The sequence below is a fragment of the Bubalus kerabau genome, chromosome 10, assembly GCF_029407905.1.
Source record: "Bubalus kerabau isolate K-KA32 ecotype Philippines breed swamp buffalo chromosome 10, PCC_UOA_SB_1v2, whole genome shotgun sequence".
Taxonomy (NCBI): Eukaryota; Metazoa; Chordata; class Mammalia; order Artiodactyla; family Bovidae; genus Bubalus; species Bubalus kerabau.
In genome coordinates, this window is record NC_073633.1 from 80,575,831 (window position 1) to 80,587,945 (window position 12,115).

Here is a 12,115-nt window from a genome sequence, read left to right on the forward strand (position 1 = left end):
ACACAAAATGTACTCTCAAGACACCAAGGCTGTGTCTCCCAGATTCTCTTAATCACACCAAATAGTCATTGAACGAAACCAAGAATCCAACCCAGGGATTAAACCCAGGTCTCCCACATTGCAGGCAGATTCTTATCAGCTGAGCCACCAAGGAGGCTCAGTGGGGATCTTAGGAGCCTCCTATCTCAGCCATCGCACCAGGGGCACAGGTAGAAAAGGGCTACCTCACAAAGATCTGCGAGTGTGGATTCATTCAATGAAAGGAACCCCAGTCCTAGTGGAATCCAAGGAAGACCCATTACGTTTTCAAAAAAGTTATTTTAGCAAAAGTCCTGCCAGATTGGACTGAAGGAAGTAGAGATAAATCCCTAGTGGCTCAGTCGGGAAAGAATCTGCCTGCAATGCAGGAGACTGCCTGCAGCGTAGAAGACCTGGGTTCGATCCCTAGATTGGGAAGATCCCCTGGAGGAGGAAATGGCAACCCACACCAGTATTCTTGCCTGGAGACTCCCCATGGAAAGAGGAGGCTGGCAGGCTACAGTCCATGGGGTCACAAAGAGTGGGACATGACTTAGTGACTAAATCACGACCACTAAGTGAAAAGAGGCATTTGATCTCACAAAATCCTACTCACAAAAAGTAGGCTAATAGGACTATTAAGCTACAAAGAGTACCATCTTTCACTAAAAAAAAAAAAAAAAAAAAAAAAAAGGATCATTCAGGGTATGAAACCAAGAGTTCAAAGAACAGGGCCAATGAGAATGATTCCTAACACCCCTTTGTACCTCCCATTTCACCCTTTTTGAACAGAACTATCTATAGCCTTCATTCTCTGCCTATATTCCACAGTTGTAGGTTGCAGGGACAAGGGGTGGATAAGTTGTCTCTCTAGTTTTAAAAATCCATCAATGTAGAGGAATTTTACCCAAAGTGCACTTTCTGATTTGGATAACAAGATGCTGGACTCCGAACAGAGGCTGTAATGAGAAATGTGATGAGACTCGTGGCTCCTCTTGGAAGGAGGTGGATGTATTTTGGGGGGCAGGGAAGACACCAAGAGGACGTAAACCATTGGGAGCTATATTATGGACAGTGACAAGCAGATTCTAAGATGATCCAGGGAGCCCTGCTTCCTGGCACTCCTGTTCCACATCATCTCCTCCCCTAGAGTACAGCCTGGACCTGTGACTTGCTTTAGGCTAGAATATGGCAACAGAAATGAGATGTCACTTCTGTGACCACATGACATAAGATCAGAACATCCACCTTGTAGCAGATTCTCTCCCTTGCTGTCTTCACTGTAGTGAGCAGGCAGACTGGGGAGACCCTCATAACAAGGAGCTGAGGATAGTCTCTGGTCAACAATCAACTAGAAACTGAGGACAGCACCCTGCCAATAGCCAGCCAGAAACTGAGGCCTTTAGCCCTAAAATTGCAAAGCACAGGATTCTGCCAACAGCCAGGTGAGCTTGGAAGCAGTTCCTTCCCCCATCAATCCTTGAGAACAAACAGACCACAACCCTAGCCTACACCCTGATGGCAGCCTGATGCAAAATCCCAGCTAAGCCATGCCCAGACTCCTCATCCAGAAAAACTAGGAGCTAATACATGTGACTTAAGTCTCTAAAGTTTCTAAGTTTATGGTAAATTGTCACACAGCAATAACTAATACAGAGCTCAGTAAGCTAGCCTGGGCTTTGCAGAAGCCTACATGTAGAGCACAGTGCTCAGATCTATATATGCAAGACCCCAGGGGCCTTCCAAAGAAGAAGAGCATAGGCTCATTCCTCACAGAAACCTTAGCGTAATGGATACGTTTATTATGCATATTGTTCACTATTCATTTACTCATTCAGTCAACACAGACTCACTGAGCACCAAATACCTGCCAGGCACTGTTATCCTCAGGGCTAGTTTATAGGCATCGGTGAGGCAGATAAAGTCTCCCCTATTGAACTGACCTTCTAGAAAGGGAAGGTAAAAATAAGTTAAAAAAAGTTAACAAATAAAAGGTGGTTTCAGGCTATGAGAAGCTAAATTCAGTAAATAAAGAGGACTATGAGACAGGAGTGACTCAGAAAAAGGGACTTGTTTATTTAGGTAGACCAGTCATGGGAATCCACTGACATCTAAGCAGAGAACTAAAAAGTGAGAAGCAGCCAACAACACAAAGTACCGAGGGCAGAGGAAACAGCAAATGCAAGCAAATGCTCTGCCTTCTTCCTGAGGCAGAGCCAAGGAAGAAGATGGCAACCAAGGGAGCTCGGATCAACGAGTAAGGGAAGAGAATAGCAGGCAAGATCAGAGAGCCGGGTGGTGCCAGATAACTTGGCACCTTGTACACCACGCTTGGGAGTCTAGTCTTTATTCCTAGTATATCAAGTAATCACGGACAGGGTTTTTGGAAGAATGTTGACATGATCTGATATTCAGAGCAATCCACTGCCTTTTCTTCAGGCTTTCTTTCATTTATCTGAATCAGTGATGTGTCATGGGATGGAAACAAACCATGAGGCTCATGGAGAAACCATAGGAGAGACTTTGTAATGATTCCTTTAATCTCTCATAGTCCTATTTCTTTTATAGCCTGTACCTGAAGACTTACTGTCTTCCCAGGTGTTGCTGGGTGCAGCGCCAAATTTGGCAGGACTTCCATTGCTATGGGTATCTTCAAAGGAGGTCAGCCTGAGGTGATCCTGGTTGGTCCTTAGCGGCGTGGAGACAATTTCAAGGAGATGCAGCCATACATGGTTATCAGGTGTACATCAAAGCATCGAGCCGTTTGTCCCCAGATGGTAACAGCAGAAAGCAGTCTCTCCCAATCTTCTATGTCTCACTTTGGTTTCTTGTTTTTATCTCTCTAAAGAAAACAGTAAAAAATGCAGTGAGTTGTTCATGTAGCATATGTACTCTTTTCTGCAAGGATGTGCATACGTGTTAAGTTGCTTCAGTCATGTCAGACTCTTTGCAACCCAGTGGACTTCAGCCCACCAGTCTCCTCTGTCCATGGGATTCTCCAGGCAAGAATACCGGAGTGGGTTGCCATGCCCTTCTCCAGGGGATCTTCCTGACCCAGGATCAAATCCATGCCTCTTATGTCTCCTGAATTGGCAGGTGGGTTCTTTAAAACTAGCACCACCTGGGAAACCCCATATTATACCTCAAGAAGCAGTAAAAATGAAAGGGTACATATAATTTCATAATGAAAATAAAGCCTGCAAAATTGATATACTTTTTATTCATGAGCTTTTAAAATGATTTTCCCCAGCACTTCCCTTCCCTTCCCTCTCCCACTGCTGTAATTTAGCTGAACCATTCATGCGGTGTATTATGTATCTTCAGAGGTTTCTCCCTGTGATGATTCCTCATCAAATTAGCCATAAGAAGAGTACAGGACTCCACCCCCACAAGGATGCCTCCTGACCTTTGGATTTTCAGAGTCTGCAGAAGAAATAATGAAAGTTCTCCTCTCTCTCCTGACTGGCCCCTCTTGGGCTTCTCCAGGTGGTCCTTCCTGGATTGCTGAAGCTCCTGGAACAAGCAGCAGGCTTTCCAAAGAGACAGGGCTATTCCAGAGTTGTAAGGAGGAAATGAGCGTGCCTGTGAGATTCCACAAGCTCAATTTGTTCAGTCATAATCACTTGCCATTTCACATTGCTCATTATGTGAATTTGCTATTGTCTGAGACACTCCAGGTGCTGAAGTGCAAGGGAGAACAACAATAATATCCTTTTTGTGTCAGTGAAATAGCCTGTAAACACCTAATTAACACTATCTGATGTTCAAATTTCCTCATTCAAGCAAACTAGAAGGTTATCTGTGCCAGATTTCTTTCTAATCAGTGGCAGAGGTCAATTCCTGACCCCCTCCATTCTCAGAATCTCAGAAAAAGAATTATGCATCTTGAGGGATATCAACTCAACCTGTTACATCCTAATTCTTGACCGGGATGTGCTCTATCCATACAATATGTAATCACTTTGGTCTGAAGAAAGCCCCTTTTATACCAACAGGCATGTCTCAACTTGCGTTGGAGGTTGTTATAGGTCTGCTCCACTGAGTTTTTGAAAAAAGAACGCACACTATTTATTTGACCTATTTCTCAAACATTGAGACTTTGATAAAAGACAACTAAGCCTTTTTTTCATGATCTCTCTCCTCTTGAATACCTTTAGCTAATATTACCTATATTATGTCTGCACGCTATCAGCAGTTGCTTCCACATGTCCAATTGCTTATGTCGTTATTTCTTGATTTAGAAATTCTACAAACATTGTCAAAGATTCAGCTTAATTTTGCACAACCCGTGTCTCCCCTCTCCCATCCTCCCAATATATCATTCTTTTAATTAAGTCAGTAATCAGGGACTGCATTAATATGAGTATGTAAATATTCTCTCTAGCCTAATAATAAACTGACACCATGTGCTCCCTGATATCATGCACTGAGGGAGGAGCATCATCTCTGAAGCATCCTATCAATATCCTGAAATAATGCCTCTAACTTCAATCTCCTCATAAGGAACCATCTGAAACGCCAAACTGAGGGACATTCTAAAACATAACTTACCAGTGCTGTTCAAAAGCATCAGGAATGAAAGATCAAGAAAGACTGGGGAAGTGTCACCAAGTTGAAGAGACTAAGGAGACGTGCCAGCTACTTATAACGTGGAGTCCTGAATTCGATGCTAGACGAGAAAAGGGACATTAATGGGAAAACTGGTAAAATCTGAATACATTCTGTATTTTAGTTGACAGCATTGTAACTGCTGTCACAAGTATAACGATACTTGTGCCAAGGATAAATCTTTGCTTATAGAAGATGGTAACATAAGAGGAAGCTGGAAGAAGGTTATCCAGGAATTCACGGTAATATTTTTCAACTCTTGTATAAGTCTAAATTTGTCTCAAAATAAAAAGTTTTAAAAGCAAATAAATAAAATGGAATGAAAATATGATTCTTTTAAAAATAAGCTAACACATTACAAGTGTAATATTAAAGTGGCAAAATTAATGGCAGTGATATATAAATTACTGATGTGTGCGAAATACTTACCTGGCTTAGTACCGTGCCTGATACGTAGAATGTGTTGGGATAGGAGGAGGGAGAGAATCACATGTCTCCAAATTATAGCTCTTGAGGGAAAATCTGCTTTAAGAATATACAATCAGAATTCTGCTAGACCTCTTCATGCAGATAAAAATGGGGAAATGTAGCAAAAACACAGAGACATACACACAGAGGAGAAAGGAAAAACAATTGGAAAGCACTAAAAGGCATATTCTATAGGAAAGTCAACACTTGGGGAAAAAGGATGACACTGGGTAAATCTTCCATTTTTATAAGTTTTAGCGTGAGGGTCAATGCTAGGTGAAGCAGGAGAACACAAGTAGAACACAACAGAAAAACTGTTTTTCTGCCCTAAAGAACCACAGAGTGCAGGGCAGCCACAGCCATTGGAAACTGAGGGTAATATCACAGAACGGACAGCACTAGGGAGGAAAAACCAAAATTTTGTGTGCATAACCTAACCCAAATCTATGACACCACCCGACCCTCACACGCATGGAACAAACTCCAGAGAAGGATAAAACAACTGAACGATGATATGAGCTACTTACCAAGAGATGGATTTTGTAGAGTCCCACCAAATTAGTTTTTGTTACAACTAATTAATACTCTTCAGAGAAATATTACACAATCCAGAGTTCCCATAACATAAAATTTAAAGTATCCAAGAAAAAATTCAAATTTACTCAATATACAAAGGACCAGAAAAATGTGACAAATTCTCAAGAAAAAAGACCATTAAGAGAGACAAGTCCCAGATACTAGAATTTGAAAAAGAATCTTATGATAGCTATGATAATTATACAGAATGATATTAAGAAAGACATACAATGAATGAAAAGATAAACATCTCAACAAAGGAATAGACCCAAGAAAATGAACCATGAGAAAATTCTAAAACTAAAAAATGTAGTATCTAAAATAAAAATATTTGTTATATGAGCATAACAGTTAATAGAGATGACAGAGGAAAAAGAACTCGAGGAAGATCAATATACTATCAATTTAAAAAGCACTGAAAAAAGATTTTTTTAAAAAATGAACAGAACATCCACTAGGATTACTATAGATAAAAACAACAGAAAACTGCCGGGGACCAGCCCCGGCTGATCCAGGGTATTCGAAGGAGAGACGGCTAGGCGAGGGTCAGGGAATAACTGCTTAATTACACTTTAATTAAATATACAAAGAGTAATAGAATAAGGATAGCTCAGTGAGGAAATTCAGTGGAAAAAAGCGGCTGAAATAAGGATAGCTCAGTAGGAAAATTCAGTGGAGAAAAGAAGCTGAGTGGCTTGGTTTACGCGGAAAATCAATATAACCCGTGACACCAGGTTAGCTCTGACCACGGAGGCCGCAGGCGCCCTCTCGAATAGCGGAAGGTGCCCCACCTTAGACACCTTCTCGAGTGGGTCTTAGAAGCCCAGGCAAATAAATGGTCGCAGAGGACATCCGCGCTCCAGATGGACGCTCAGCTGGAATTTGGGAGAGAGAGTGACATGGGGAGACCAAGTTTCAGTGAACAAGGCCCGCACTTTATTTTCCAAAGTAGTTTTTATACCTTAAGGTATGCATAGAGGATAATGGGGGAAGGGGTAGAGTCATGCAGCAAGCCAGGCTTTCTTCCTGCAAACTTATCATATGCAAAAGTTCAGGTGATTGACATCATCTTCTGGCCCGGAGGCCTGTTAACATTTTAAGAAACTTATCTTTCTCTAAAGGTGATTATTCCAAAGTCAGGCGCCAGCCTTCCAAAAAGCATTGGACAAAGCGGCATTTTACATTTCTATACACCCATTATATCAATCAATACACTGCCAAGGACACAGTAGGTAAGGAGTATGGAGACTTAGCAGCAAACATTGGCCCAACAAGTGAAAAACCCTTCACCAATACAATTTCTAATCAATCTTTTAACTACTCAAAGGAATCTGTGTTTAGGCAGTTTAGAACATCTCTTGCCTCTCACAGTTGGGAGGCTCTGAACAATCACATGTGGCCGGAAAAACCCATTCAGGCAGGCTAGAGGATTTCCAAAGGAGTTTGTAGGTTGAAACACTGTCACATCCAGGAATTATTAACTGGAGCTGTGAGCTAACTCTTTTTTCAGAGAGAGGTAGTGGGGGACAGCCCCCCGTAAAGTCAGAGGTGTAGGTGAAAGCACAAAGCAGAAAGTAGGCAGACTCTGGTTTTGGGGGTAGATGCTCGAGAATTTCCAGGGGGACTCCTGAGGCTCGATCCCGCCTTTGCGTATGCCGAGCCTCCTTCCTCATGACCTTTGTCATGGGCGGAGTGCCTCACGCTGGCTCCCGGAAGTGATAGAATTCCAGTTGAGCTATTCCAGATCCTCACTCAATATGCAATATGCCGGCTCCCAGCAGAAAACAACTAGCTTTAACAATGAGGTAAAGAAATCAGAACCCCCATGCGTTGCTCAAGGAGTGTAAATTAGTGCAGCTGCTGTAGAAAAAAAGTCTGACAGTTCCTCAGAAAATTAATCATAGCATTACCATATGACCCAGAAATTTCACTCCAACCTTATTTACTGAAAGGACTGAAAACATGTATTTAAACAAAAACTCATAATGATCACTCATGACAGCACTATTCACAATAGCCAAAAGGTGAAAACAACCTAAATATCAATAAATTAATAACAGATAAATAAAATGTGGTATATCATACAATGAAATATGCAATAAAAAGGAAAGAAGTACTGATACATTACAATATGAACTTCAAAAGGAATATGCCAAGTGAGAGAAGCCAGACAAAAAGGTTACACATTATATGATTCCATTTATGTGAAATATCCAGACTAGGTAAATGCATAAAGACTGAAGGCTAACTTGTGGTTGACAGGTGTTGGGAGGGAGGAATGGGAAGTGGTTACCTGAAGACTATGGGGTTTTCTTTTGGGATGCTGAAAATATTTGGAATGATACAGAAAAGAAAGCTGTACAATATCTTTAATGTACAAAATGTCAGTGACTAGTATATTTTTAAATGGCCAATTTTTAAAAGTAAATAAAATGATTAATTTTATGTGAATTCTATCTCAATAAAAAGATAATTTATTAATAAAAAATGAACAGTGCCTGTGGTATATGATACTATAACAAAGATTTAAGTACATGTAATTAGTGTTCCAGAAGAAAGAAAGAGAACAGGACAGAAAAAAATATCTGAAAAATAATGATCAAAATATTTACCAAGTCTGGTAATAGGCAAATATGTAGAGATTTAAGCAGCTCAGTGATCTCCAAGCATGATAAATATGAAGCAAAACATGAGGCACATCAGAAGCAAACAGAAAACAAAAGATAAAGAAAATTTTGAAAATAGCCAGAGATGAGCACAAAAAAATAGTCCAAGATGAATCATGAGCCTAAACATAAAAGCAATAATTATAAAGCTTTCAAAGGGGATATATATAAAAAAGTATAATTTGGACTGGCAGGGAGGGAGGAAAGGAAGCAGGAAAAGAGAAAGATTTCATAGGACACAAGAAACAATAATCATAAAAGAAAAAAAGTTAAATTATATCTCATCAAAATTTAAACCTTTTGCTCATTAGGTATGGAGAAAATATTCACAAAACATATATCTGACTAAGAATTATTATCCAAGAAACATAAAAATACCCTACAATTCAATAATAAAAAGGTCAACAATAAAGCAAAATGGGCAAATATTTGAACAGACACTTCACAAAAGAAGATATACAAATTGCCAAAAACACATGAAAAAGGTGTTTAATATAATTAGTAATTATAATAATACTAATTTAGTTTTAGTTTTTATAATTAGTTTAATATAGTTTATATATAATTAATATATATAATATATATTAATTATATATAACTAGTTTAATATAATTAGTAATTATAATAATAATATAATTAGTCATCAGGAGAATACAAATGAGAACCTCAATAAAATATCTTTATATGCATTCACCAGAATGGCTAAAACTATTTAAAGTGACCCCACTAAATGTTGGCCAAAATGTGGTGCAACTGGAATTCTCATACCTTGTTGTTCAGAGTGTGAAATGTCATATCCACGGTGGAAAACGGTTTAGTAGCATTTCTTATTATTGAGGTAAAATACACATAAAATTAAATCTACCATTTTGATCATTTTCACATGTACAGGTCATTTGTACACTTTAGTGTGCAACCATCACCACCACCCATCCTCTTAACTCTTTTCATCTTTTAATGCTGGAACTCTACTTATTAGAAGATAACCCCATTCTTTCCTCCTCTCAGCTGCTGGCAACAACCATTACACTTTCTGTCTTTATGGTTTTGACTCATCTAAGTACGTCATTTAAGTGGAATCAAACACTATTTGCCTTCGTGTGACCAGCTTATTTTCATTTACTATAATGTTCTCAAGGTTCATCTATGATGTATCATCTTTCAGAATTTCCTTCCTTTTTGAGGCTGAATAATATTCCATGTGTATGCCACATTTTGCTCATCCAGCCATCTGCTGGTGGACACTTGAGTTGCTTCCACATTTCAGCTACTGTGAATAATGATGGGTGTAAATATAACTTTTTGAGGCCCTGCTTTCATTTCTTTTGGGTATATACTCAGAAGGGCAATTGCCAGATCATATGATATTTTTAATATTTTGAGGAACTTCCAAACTGTTTCCACAGCAGTTGTTATCATTTTACATTCCCATCAATAGTGCACAAATGACCCAGTTTCTCCACATCCTTGCCAGCTCTTCTTGTTTTCTGGTTTTTCGATAGTAGCCATCCTTATCGGTATGAGGAGGTATACCTCATTAAAGTTTTGATTTGCAGGTTCCTAATGATCAGTGATGTTGAGTATCTTTTTATGTGCTTGTTGGCCAGTTATTATCTTCTTTGGAGAAACATCTATTTAAATCCTTGCCCATTTTTGAATTGGGCTGTTTTTTTGTCATTGAGTGTTTTAAAGTTCTCCATATATTCTTGATGTTAAACCTTTTACAGATATATGATGTGCAAATATTCTCTCCTATTCATGAGTTGCCTTTTTACTCTGTGGATAGTATCTTAGGATGCATAAATTTTTTAAATTTCATGAAGTCTAATTTGTCTATTTTTTGTTACCTGTGCCTTTGATGTTATGTCCAAGAAGTCATGTCAAATATTGTACAATGTTGTACAATGAAACTTTTGTCCTATGTTTCTTTCCAAGAGTTTTATTATTTTGGGTCTTACATTTAGGTCCTTGATTCATTTTGAGGTTATTTTTGTATATAGTGTTAGATAAGGATCCAACTTCATTCTTCAAAGTGTGGATATCCAGTTTTCACAGCACTGTTCTTTGAAAACACTTTCCTTTCCTCATCAAATGGTCTTGGCAACCTTGTCAAAAATCTTTTGACCATATATGTTTCTTCTGGGTTCTTTATTTTATCCCATTGACCTATATAGCTTTATGCAAAACCACCACACTGTTTTGACTAATGTAGCTTTATAGTAAGTTTTAAAATCAGAGTGTGTCCTCCAGTTTTGTTCTTTTTCAAAATCGTTTTGACAATTCATGCTCCCTTGAGATTCCATATAAATTTTAGAATGGATTTTTTAATTTCTGCAAAAAATCTTTTTATCAATCAATCATTATCAATTGGGATTTTGATAATGATTACATTCTATCTGTAAACTTCAGCAGTATGGACATTTTGCCAGTAATAAGTAATCCAATCAATAAACATGGAATATGTTCCCATTTATGTCTTAATTTCTTTCAGCAATGTTTTGTATTTTTCATTGTACAAGTCTTTCACCATTAATTACTAAGGATTTTATTCTTTTCAATGCTAATAGTATATGGAATTGTTTTTGCAATTTCCTTTTCAGTTTGTTCATTGTACAGAGATGAAACTGATTTTGGTGTGTTGACTTAGTATTCTGCTACTTTATTAGTTGCAACAACTTTTTGTGGAGTCTATTTAGAGTTTTCTACATGTAACATCATACCACCTGCAAACAAATTAGCTTCTTCATTTCCAATTTGGATGCTTTTTCTTTTCCTTGCCTAATTGCTCTGAATAGAACTTCCAGCACTATGTTGAATATAAGTAGTGAAAAAGTGGACATCCTCACCTTCTTCCTGATCTTAGAAAGCTTTCAGTCTTTCACCATTGAATACAATGTTTGTTATGGATTTTTCACATGTGGCTTTTACAACGTTGAGATAATTTCCTTCTATTTCTATTTTGTTAAGTGTTTATCATGAAAGGGTGTTGAATTTTCTGAAATGCTTCTTCTGCCTAAGTTGAGATGACTACGTTGGGGTTTTTTCCCTTCATTTTGATGATGTGATACACTACATTGACTCCTTTTTGTATGTTGAACCATCCTTGCATTCCAGGAATAAATCCCATCTAGTTATGGAGAATAATGCTTTTAATATGCTGCTGAATCTGTTTGCTAGCAACTTGCTGGACATTTTTGTATCAATGTCTAGTTTTACTTTCTGATAGTATCTGTTTTTGGCATCAGGTTTATACTGACCTGATAGGAATGGGTTAGGAAGTGTTCCCTCCTCTTTGATTTCTTGAAAACATTTGGGAGGCATTGGTATTAATTCTTTTTTAAATGTTTGGTAGAATTCATTAGTGAAGCCACCTGGGCCACGATTTTTGTTGGGAGATTTTTGATTACCAATGCAATCCTCTAATTATAAGTCTATTCAGATTTTCTATTTCATGGTGATTGAATCATTTTATCTAGACTACCCAACTTTTTTTTTTTTTTTTTTTGGGCAAACATGTTCACAGTGCTCTTATGTTTTATTTCTATAGAATAAGCAAACATATCTCCACTTTCATTTCTGATTTTTAGTAATTTGAGTCTTCTTTTAGTCCATCTGGTTAGAGGTTTGTTAATTTTGCTGGTTTTTTCAAAGTACCAACTTTTGGTTTCATTTTTCCCTGTTGTTTTTCTATTCTCTACTTTGTTTCTGCTTAATAATCTTTATTACTTCCATTCTTCTGCTGTGGGTTTAACTTTTGGGTTTAATAAAGTATTCATCAA

General features: G+C 38.1%; 1 long non-coding RNA gene across 1 annotated transcript; it reads right to left on the reverse strand.

The window, feature by feature from the left end:
- Positions 1 to 2,074: 2,074 nt before the first annotated feature.
- LOC129620638 (uncharacterized) lies at positions 2,075 to 5,149 on the reverse strand. Its single transcript, XR_008698625.1, has 4 exons — positions 5,056 to 5,149; positions 4,570 to 4,687; positions 3,425 to 3,566; positions 2,075 to 2,860 (listed from the first exon to the last, which is right to left on the reverse strand). It is a non-coding gene; the product is annotated as an uncharacterized LOC129620638 (long non-coding RNA).
- Between the last annotated feature and the right edge of the window lie 6,966 nt (positions 5,150 to 12,115).